This window comes from Belonocnema kinseyi, chromosome 10 (genome assembly GCF_010883055.1).
Source record: "Belonocnema kinseyi isolate 2016_QV_RU_SX_M_011 chromosome 10, B_treatae_v1, whole genome shotgun sequence".
NCBI lineage: Eukaryota > Metazoa > Arthropoda > Insecta > Hymenoptera > Cynipidae > Belonocnema > Belonocnema kinseyi.
Window position 1 is genome coordinate 38,735,643 of NC_046666.1, and position 11,666 is coordinate 38,747,308.

Below are 11,666 nucleotides of genomic sequence, written 5' to 3' on the forward strand. Positions count from 1 at the left end.
TTTAAATTTTTCACGAAAAAATAATTATTTTCTATCATTATATAATTTAAAAACAATTTTCAACGTACAACATAAATTTATTATGATATGATATTTAAATTCGCTGCGATAAACATTTGTTTGCTACCATAAGTAAACAATTATACACCTGCTAATAGGTATATTTATTAACAATTCCGAATTTTTCCTCTCCGTATATTTACATATTCCTAATTTTTCACCCTCCTAATTTTAACGCTTCTGAATTTTCACCCATTCCGCTTCTTTGGTTTCCGAAGAAATACCTTTCAGAGTTTTGGATTTCCGACTTATTGCTCTTTCCTACTTTTTGCTATTCCTAAGTTTTACCATTATGTATTATCACCCATTCTGAAATTTTACCTTTCTTAATTTTTCCGTTCCGAAAAATGAACGGCCCCCCTACAAGATTATATTTTGATTTGTTCTTGCATTTTCTAGTACGTCATATACTTTTCATAGGAAATAAGGGTGGTTTATTGGTTCCTTATAGGTGATACATTTAATAACAAAAATTTCTGTCTTTATTTATTTAATGCGCAATATTATTTTGTGAAGTCATAAAGAACATTTTAGATGTAAATACTTAGCATTGATATGAACCATTTCACCTGTGGAAAATTCTCGATGTCGGTAAGGTAGAAATCTTAATATAGAAACATCCTGCCTATCTACTTTTGATATTCATTTATAGAATTCAAATTTCAAAATAGTGTAATATTTAACTAAATAGCTGAATTTTTAACATAAAAAGATGAACTTTTAATCAAATATTCAAATCTTCATATAAGAAAGATTCAGTTTTCAACAACATATTCAAATTCTCAACTCAAACTATTAATCTTCCAGAAGAAAAACTGAATTTTAAACAAAGAATTTTAACTTTCAACCAATAAGTTGAATTTGGAATTAAAAAGGATTAATTCTCAACAATAAATATGCTAGTTAAGAGATTCTAACAATTTTTTTTATTTCAAATAAAAAATAATTTACTATAACCAAAAAATATTAATCCTCGCAACGAAAAATGCAATATTTCAACAACAAAATTTTGTGTAGAATTGAATCAATTCTACAAACATTTTAGTTTTCAACAGAAGTGTTCATTTCAAAGTAAGTGTTTGAATTTTTAACTAAAAACAATCCATTTTTTAAAATTGTATCAGTTAATTTGTAGTTTAAAAAATTGAGTTTCACCTCAGAAAAAAAACACATTTTCAACCACGCAGCTTTTTCTACAAAACATTTAAATTTTGAAGCCAAAAATATGAATTTTCAAACAAACAAAAATTCAACTAAAAATTGTATGAATAAATTTTTAATTTAAAAAATTTATAATCAACCCAAAAAAATCTATTTTAAATAAAAATAGTTGAATTTTCAACTAGAAATATGAATCTTCAGCTAGTAAAGTAAATGTATAACAATGCAGTTCAACTTTCAACCAAGTACTTGAATTTTTAATCAAGAAGATTCATTTTCTACTAAAAAAATGAATTTTTAATCAAAGATAATAATTTTCAACAAAAAATAGAATAGTTAAATATAAAGTTAAAAAAATTAATTTTTAAAAAGAAAATGATTTTTTAACAAAATAGTTGAATGTTCAACCAATAAGTTGTGGCAAAGTAGAAATATTTTAAGCTGTAGAGCTTTTCATTTTAAAAAGTTAAAATTATGCAAATTTTGAAGTTTACCCTTTCAAAATTCTGTAATTTTAATGCATTACATTCGAAATTTCTTTCGTTTCAAAAATTCCGATCTAAAAACTTGACTTTTGATTTTCAAAATCTTCCCAATTTACAAATTTTAGATGGTTAATACATCTTTAAATTTTAAGAGTTTAAAATTCTAAATATAAAAATTAAAGTATATTCAATTGTAAATCTCTAAAATAATTTTGATAATTAAAAATTAAAAATTATTTTAATCTTAAGTTTCAAGATTGAAAATTCTGCCATTTTTATGATTTACATTAGAAATTTCATCATTTTGTAAAACTTAGAATTGAAAACTTGAATTTTGATCTCCCAAAATCATCCGAATTGAAGGATTTTTATTTATATATCTTTAAAATTCAAATATTTTTAATTTTGAAAAACAAAATAAAAAATTATGAAACTTTTAAGTTTGCAAACAACATTTCTCTAATTGTGATGATACAAATGTGAAATTTATTCAATTTGGAAGATTAAGAATTGATGATTCTTGACTTCTTATCTCAAAAATCATAATTTAAGAATTTTTATTTATACATTTTTATAAATTAAGAATTTTCAACAGTAATTCTTCTTAATTGAACGATTCAAAAAAATACATTTAAAACCAAGCAAGTTGGGGCATATTGAATTTCCAAAATCTTAAAAATTAATATTGAAATAAAAATTAAATTAAATTTAAATGGTATGAAAGACAATGTAGCTACTTAAACATTTATTTTAATTTATGATCAATAATTACATGGTACAGTACTTTGAATTGAAGTATATATTTTAATTTGATAATTATGCAATCAAAATAAGAAACGTGTAACAGTATTTTTAATTAGAAAAGAAGACAGGTGGGAAAGCAACAAAAAATGGAAGATATGATTGTTTTCCAAAAAAGGAAAGATACCTTAGAGAAAAGGGGAAAATAGAAAAAGATGATCAGGTTCTCCAAAGCCAGCAACGTGAGTCGCAAAGGGGGAAAGTAAATTAAAGCTGCTTTTTCTCGAGCTGAGACCCTCGACTACGACCTGCTTGATGAGATTAGTATCTCTTAAGCATTTCTAGAATCTCCACTAACGTCTAACACATTGCTAACTTATTTCCGGCTCTTTAAATATAATGATAAAATATTTCTCATAATGGGGTGATTATAACAAATTAATTTGAGTAATTAAAATTGCTGACATTGCTAAAGCAGGGAAAATTAGACGAATATATTAAGGTAATATTTATTTTCAGAAAATTTGATAGTTCCCACTCCTCAATTTTTAATAATTACACTCAATTTTAAGTCGCTTTAGATCCCAAGGGAAATGATCAGAAAAACGTACGATATTTCGTAGCTAAATATATATTTAAAATACCCGAAGAAAATTATTAAAATATCGTTAAAGAAAATTTCAAATAAAAATCGCTGCACTAATAGGTTATGGGCCCACGAAAATATATTAATTTCTCAACATTAGTGACAATAACTCGAGAAACACTCATCCTATTTTAATATTCTCGAGCTGATTTTAAAGCTAACATTTCTCTAACTTTCGAAACCAGAAAATTTACTCGAGGGATGATTTTAAATTTATGGTCATGAATTTCTCCAGGTCGATTTAAAATAATTTAAAAAATCTGCATGGTTTCCAATGATTTTTAAAGTTGTATGGTATGGAAGAAGGAATCTTGGAAAAGAATTATAATTCAGAATATTAACATCGATTTAAAAAAATGCCCTGCTTCGAAATCAGAATTAAAATTATATGCTAAAATCGACTAAGATATAAATTCACATTTTGAAAAATTTGCCTAATTATAAAATAGCTCTAGTTATAAGGCCCAATTTTTTTTGTGTCCAACTGAATTGTTCAATTTTAAAAACATCAATTTGGTCATGTTAAACGTTAATGTATTGGAATCCGTATATAAAAATTGTAATTTGATTCTATAACTTGTGCATTTTAAAATTATCAATGCATTAAATAATTGTTTACGTAGAGTTTGTTTCGTTTTTTAATTTAAAATTCAATTGTTTACTTCTCGTGGCTTTTCACCCAATGAAATGAATTTTCAACTATGAAGAATCAACAACCGAAAATAAGACTTTTAAAAAAATTCTAGAATTATCTGGAAAGTAAACTGTTGTTTTTTTAACCCAATGAGATATGACGAATTTTCAACCAGTAGTAAAATTGTTAATTAAAAAAGATCCCTTTTTGAATAAAATGGTTCAATTCTTAGCCAAATATATGAATTTTCAACAAAACAGTTGACTTTTTAACCATAAAGAATAGTTTTTAACAAAATTATTTAATTTTCAACAATGTAGATTAGTTTTCAATTGAATAATTGCATTTTTAACCAAAAACATAAATTTTTAATCAGGAAAATTAATTTTATAACGGAAAGGCCGAATTTTCAACGAGATAGTAAAATATTAAACTAGAATCGATAACTTTCTTATCAAAAGTAGAATAGTTACAATTTCAATTAAAAAATTCAACTTTTTATAACAAAAATTGGATTTTTATCAAAATGGTTCAATTTTCAACAAAAGAGGTGAATTTTCCACTACAATTATGAATTTTCAACTGCAATTATGCGTCTGTAAACAAAAAACGAAAAATGAATTTTCTACCAAAACACGAATTGTCAACAAAGTAAATGTATTGTGAACTAACAAATATAAATTTTCACGAAAAGTGAAATAGTAACATTTTAAGTTCAAAAAATTAATTTTTAACAGGAAAAAAACGATTCAAGAATAAAACAAAAATTTTATTAACAAAGCAGTTGAATCAAGTGTTTGAACTTTCAAGCATGAAAATGATTTTTTATCAAATAGACGAATTTTCAACAAAATGCATAAATTTTCAACTAAGAAAGACCAATTTTCACCAATAATGAAATAGATAGATTGTGCAGATCAAGAAATGAATTTTTAACAAAAAAAAAGGTTTTTGCAAGAAAACAGTTAAATCTTTTAGTTAAATCGTTTTGTTCTATTTAATTGCTATCCAAGTACTTGAATTATCAACTAAAAAATTCATTTTTCTTGAATTTCGACCAAAGAAATAAATTTTTTACCAAATTTGTTGAAGTTTCCACCAAAATGGAGGCTTCATTTTGCACGAATTTTCAACATAAAAATATCATCTTTGTACCAAAATGGCAATAGTAAAATTTAAAATTATTGGAAAGTATTTGTATTAAATATAAAAACTATATTCAAACCTGGATTTATCTTTTTTGGATTTAATATTTCTGAGAATTTAGGTTTTACTGCAATTACTGGATTACAAGTGGATTACTCCTGATTATACGTGAACTACCGGGATTATAATTGGATATCAAGTAAATTACTTCCTATGTATAAAATTCCTGAAAATAAAACCACGAATCCACCGACTAAATTTGGACAACCGCGATTAAATGCTCCCAATGTAATTTAAAAAAAGATCCTCCTTGAAATGAAACTTTTTTTTTACCATTTTTTTCAAATGTAAAATTGATTAATGGACGCTAAATAATATCTTAAATTTGGATGCACGGAGAGAAATTTCAAAGATTAATTCATGGAACTACTCCTTGATTTTATTCACGCTTTCGCCCTAGAACTAAGATCTCGGAACCCAACCTTTTAAAGCAACGGCCGTTGATATAAAAGCAAGGGTTCCCAGAGCTTAGTTTTTGCGGCAAAGCTTGAATAAAATCAAGGAGCAGTTCCGTGAACTAATTTCTTGAAAATTCTCTCCGCGCTCAATCTAATTTAAATTTCTTAAATTTTTAATCACTTGCTATCACAAGTAAATAATTCCTATTTAAGTCCTCCAGATTACCAGTTCGTGTAACCGAGCGGTCCAGCGGATTACCACCATAGTTCTTTACCCTCGAATGAAAGCCTTTCCCTAAAAATATTTTTCGCTCTAAATAGTCTAAATAGATCTGAAGTTAGAAAATTAAAAACAAAAAGATATATGTTCCTGCCACAATTTCTATTATTTTGTGGGAGTCAGAAGTAGCCACGGCACGTAGAAGCGCAGCTAATTGAATTTTATATTCCACCGCCCGCGAATCAGCTTGAAGCCTCGAGGACGCCGGGCGTCGTTGGTCCCTTATAATTAATTACCATTCAGCTCTGCGTCCGTCCCAAAGAGGGTGATGCAAAAGGAGTTAGTCGTCCGTCCAGGAAAAGTTTCCTGAACTGCAAAACGCTTGGTTGCAGCCAACCTTTTATTCTACTCTCACCAAGAAAAAAAAGGAAAAAAGCGTCGTAATTTCCCCTTCTTTGTAAGCTTGCCGCGTCGGTCCACTCTAGAATGCAAGGGGGAGTCTCGGAATGAGGAGCTCTTTCGATAAAACAGATCGTAAAAAATGCACTGGTTAATGGAAGCGATTCGATCCTCAGAGCTAATTCCGTGAAACGAGGTAACGTCTCAATAATTGGCAAAAATGCCATCAAGAAAGTGACCATTTTTTATAATTCTCTTAATTTTATGGAAATTTCTGACATTAAAGCAGAAAATTCTCTAAAAACGGGAGAAATAGGGGGATTTTTCAAAAAAATTAATAGGGGAATAAACTCTTTCAAATAAAATTAATGTATATGTATAATGTTTAATTCAATAGAAACGCTTTAAATTACCAAGATTTCCAGCCGAAATATATTGCATTTTCAACAAAATGGTTTATTTTTCAGCCAAAAAAAGATTAATTTTCTACAAAAAAGAGACAAATTTGAAATAAAACAGTTGAGTTTTTAAGCTAAAAAGTCGGATCTTTTATAAAATCATTGACCTTTAAGACTCAAAAGATGACTTTTAAAATAAGTAAAAAAAATTAAAGCAAACCACAAAAATTTTAATTTTTTAGTTTAAAAAAATTATAAAAAAAAGAATTTTTAACAAAATGTAGTTAAATTTTGAACTACACTGATAAATCTACAAAATAATGAATTTTTAACAAAGGAATTCAACTTAACAAGATTTTCATTTTAAATAAAAAACAGTTAAATACAACTAAAATGGACGATTTTTTAACCTAATAGGCAAGAGAGAAAAAATATGTCAACGAAATTGTTCAATTTTCAAGTCACAGACAAATTTTAAATTAAGAAATATAATATTTCAACGAAAAGAATAATTATTAACAAAATAGTTTAATTTTTAATAAGAAAGTTTAGTTTTTGAGTCAAAAGTCGATTCTTTTATAAAACAATTGATTTTTAAACCCAAAAAATTACTTTTCGTTTCATGGAAAATTTTTAATCAAAAACGGAATATTTAAAGGTTAATTAAAAAAAGGATTTTTAACAAAAACAAAAATGCACTTTCAATAAAATAGTTCAATTTAACTAGAACTAGAAGTAGAAAGATGGCTTCTGGACAAAAAATGTAATAGTTGATATTTCAACCGAAAAATATTTTCATTTGAAATCAAAAACAGTTAAATTTATCTAAAAAAAGATGATTTTCAATCATAATGATTGAATCCTTAACCAAAACAATTATTTTAAATCAAAAAGTTGCATTTTTAACCAACCAGATGAAATTTCTTCAAAAAAGTTCATTTTCAACGAAATAGTTGAATTTTCTATAAAACAAGTAAAAGCTTCAAACCAAAAAATCTAATTTCAAGAGAAAAATGATGAATTTTCAACAACAACAAATATTTTCATTTTCAACCGAAAATATTAAATTTCTAAAAAAATAATATCAATTTTGAACAAAAAAGTTGTGTCTTTAAGCTAAATATCAGAATTATTTAGAAAACAGTTGATTTAAAACCCCCAAAAAACGTTTGAAATTTTAAAAAAATGAAAGCATAAATGGAAATTTGCAATTTTGAGTTAAAAAAAATATAAATATATTTTAAACAAGAAAGCAAAATTTCAATAAAATAGTTGAATTTTCAGTTAAAATCATAATTCTTCAGTAAAAAATGAATTTTTAACAAAGGAATTCTTAGCGAGAAATGTAAACACAAAAAGATTTTAATTTTAAATAGAAAAATATAAAACAGTTGAATTCAACGAAAAAGATGAATTTTTAACCAAGCCGTGGAATTTTTTACCAAATAGTTCGATTTTCTACGCAACAGAAAGAAGACATTTGTAACCAAAAAATGCAATATACAAATTTACTGTTAATAAAATTAATTGTCGATCAAAAAAGAAAACGCATTTCCAACAAAATAGTAAAATTTTAAAACAACGAAGAGAATTTTAAACCAAAAAAGATAAAACCTCATCGAAAAATGTAATACTCTATACTTAAATCAAAATCGATACCAAACGGTCGAGAATTTTTAAACAAGAAAGATTAAACTTTAACGAAATATCGATACATTTTGAACTTGTTAAAATGATTTGCGGTTAAATAAATATGTAATTAAATTTTCAACCAACTAGTAGAATTTGTAGTCAAAATTCTTAGATTTAGACTTAGGATTTAAAATTTTAAAAAATTAACTTTCAACCAAAAATAGTTCGCATTTAAGCGAAAAAACGAGAAAAGAGAATAATAGGGGAAAGGAGTGTGAATTCTTTACATTACTTTGAAATGAAAATTCTCGGAACAAATATTATTTTTAAAAACCTGTCCTTTTTTCGTAACTTCTTGTCCTGAGGAAAATAGCCAAGATTGAATTGAAAGATAAAAACCGAGGAGTGAAACGAACTAAGATAGAAAAAGATCAACTAATCTGACAGAAAACGAATAATATTCTTCTTTGGGATCAAAAAACTATGGAAGAAACTTCTTAAATTAATTTTCAAAAAGGTCTCCTCGGATAAAATTAATATAAAGGCCCTCAGACAGAAAAATATACCATTGCGAAAAAATAAGACTATATGCAGTGGGAGGAGCAACAGCAAATAAATGTGTGCACCAGTGTGTGCATGATGCAGAATAAAAACGCCTGCAAGAATTTCCCATAGGTTACAGAAACGGTACTTACGCGTCCGCTCCCTTATAAACTTATAATTTATTGCAAATGAGTCACCTACAATTTCTTCATCAATCCCAGTCTTTGATATATTTAAATAAATAAAATAAAAATATATTGAAATTTTTTGGAATTACTGGTTTCATATCTACTGTTAAAATTACTAAATCTTGTGAAATACACTTAACTCCCGATATAAGAGCAAATTCTGACATGGCTTGCCTTGGCCCTGATCCTAAATCAAGGGAATTCAAACGTGTTCAGGCCGCATGAACCATTTCTATTGGTTTTGGAAGAATGACGCAACCTGATGCAACTAACGCGCTGGGAGTGCGGCCCTGGACGTAACTGAAGTTTACAACGTTTATAAATGAAAATTAATTTAAGTTTTTTATTTTCTATATAATTTTCAAAGTCCCTAGGTGTGTAAAACTTAGTCAGCTATTAATAAATATTGGGTTTAACTATTTTTTGTTTTATATGTCACCAGGTGCAAATAATCACAAAGAGAAATTTCGGAAATTTTATAATTTTGTTTATAAACGTTGCAAACTTCAGTCACATGCCCTCGAGCTGCTTGTCACGCTTGACTGATCACATCCTCTCTTTTGGCCCCGCGGCTCCTTTCATTATAAATTTGCGGAGCTCATCAGTTCTAGGAATATCGTAAAGAGAGGGAACTTATATCGAGAGATGAGTGTAAAAATAAATGACTGGAGTTGACGAGCAAAGAAAAAAAAACTATAAAAGTACTTGTACAAAAAAATTAAAAAATAGTATGCAAACAATGTCGAGGCATTTTTAAAATATTATGTCGAGGTGTTAAACATTTTTCTAATCTGCCAAACAATATAAATTTTCCATTCAATCGCATGAAATTCTTTTAATTATTTTTAAATACCCCATAAGCTTTAAAATCCGTTGAAATCCTTTAAAAACCTCTAAAATCTATTCATTAATGTTTCTAAATCCATTTAAATCTTTGAAATCCCTTGAAATTTTTAGGATTCCTTTAAAATCTTAGAATTAATTTCAAAATTGCATGAATCCTTTAAATCTGATGAAATACTTTGAAATTTCGGAAATCTTTTAAATCTGTAGAAATCTCTGATTTCCTTGCAATTTTATTTTATTTCACTTATTCCCTAATTTTCTTTATATAAATTCTTTGACATCACTTGAAATATTTTCAATAATATTGCTTTTCTGGGCAAATTTTTAAAATCCTTTGAAATTTTCTGAAATCCTAGGAAATTCCTCAAAAATCCCTGATAATTTTAAAATCTCTTTAAATTCCTGTGAATTTCAGTACGTTGAAATTAATGAAATCCCTGGATTTCCCATAAAAGTCGAATACAATCCCGTAAGTCATCTTGAAATCTGTATTATCTCTCAAAATTATGAAATCTTTGAAATCCTCTAAAATCCCGTTAAATATTTTATATTTTCTTAAATTCCCTTGAAATCTTTTTGAGTGCCCTAAATAAATACAACTTACTTGTTAACCTTATGGAATCTTTTAAATCCTCTGAAATTTTACGAAATCATTTACAATTCCTCAGAAATTTTATATTATTCTCTTCAAGTTTTTTTATAATCCAACGAAATTCTTTGAAATTCCACAAAAATACTCAAAATAGTTTAAAATACACCCTCGAAGCCCTTTCAAATTTAATTCCACTTAATTTACGCTATAAAATCTTTTGAAATTCTTTGATATCCATTTGACGTCCCTTAAAAATTTTGTAATCTCTTCAAATTTCTTAGAATATTGCAAAATACCCTAAAATATTTCAAATATAATCCTTTTTTAATTTTATGGTCCTTTCAGATTCTTTTAGGTCCTTAGAAATCCTATAATAAAATTGCCTAGATTCGGTAAACTTCCCTACAAATCCCTTGAAATTGTTGGAAATCCAGTTAATTATCTTAAAATTTGTAATATCTCTTTAAATTTCTATGAACCTTTTAAACACATTGAAATCATACGAAATCAAATGAATCTTCTTTGAAATCTTTTTAAATTCATTGAAATATAAAATTCTCTGAAATCCCTTGCAATTTTTAAAAATATTCTAAAAGCTTTTTTATACACGTTTATAAAATATACTATATTTTCTAAAATCCTTTGAAATCGTTAGAATCCCTCAAATCTTGTGAAATCCCTAGAAATATTTTAAAGCCCCATATAAAATTTTGAAATCTTTAATATCTTTTAAAATGTAATTAAAAATTTGCAAATCATTTAATTCGTCTAAGACCCCATAAAATCACATTGAATCTCCAGAAATCCCTAAAAATTGCATTCCATTTCAATTACTATTTTAAAATAAACTATATATTTTTAAATTCTTTGAAATTGTTAAAATTCCTTAAATCTTAAAGAATACCTAGAAATCTTTTTAAATCTCGTACAACATCTTGAAATCTTTAATACCGTTTAAATTTTCTTTAAAAATGTTCAAATCTTTGAAAACCATAAGATCTCAAGGAATCCTTAAAAATCGCTTAAAATCCCCAGAAATTTATTTTAATTTAATTAATTTTCTATAGTTTTATAGGAATCCCTTAAAATCCCTTAGAATCCCTTAAAATAATTTAAATATCCTAGATACCTTTTTAAAAACCTTTGCAATTTTTCGAAATCCTTTCAAACCCCATAAAAATGTCGAAATCTTGTTTAATTCCTTGGAATCTTTTAAAATAACAAAAACTCGTTAGAATGACTTAAAATTTATAAAATCTTTATTATTTGCAAGTAAGGACATTTTTTGGACTTTTTAAAAATTTTTTATTATCTTAGGGGTTGAAAATAAGTTTATTCCCGAAGAGATAGGGGAATTAACCTTTTTTAGATATCTTCAGAGAGCAAATTGAACCATTTAAGGCCATAAAATATTAGTAAAATGATTTGATGAAACAAATCAATCCTTTCTTCGACCGTTGATATTTATTGATTTCAAATCGTAGATTTCAAATTCTTTATGTCTTACGGTCCAATCG

General features: G+C 26.5%; 1 protein-coding gene across 14 annotated transcripts in view; it reads right to left on the bottom strand.

Moving 5' to 3' along the window:
• Window positions 1-11,666, bottom strand: part of LOC117181543 (disks large 1 tumor suppressor protein) — a 1,257,521-nt gene that overhangs the window by 389,137 nt on the left and 856,718 nt on the right. The window lies entirely within an intron of this gene.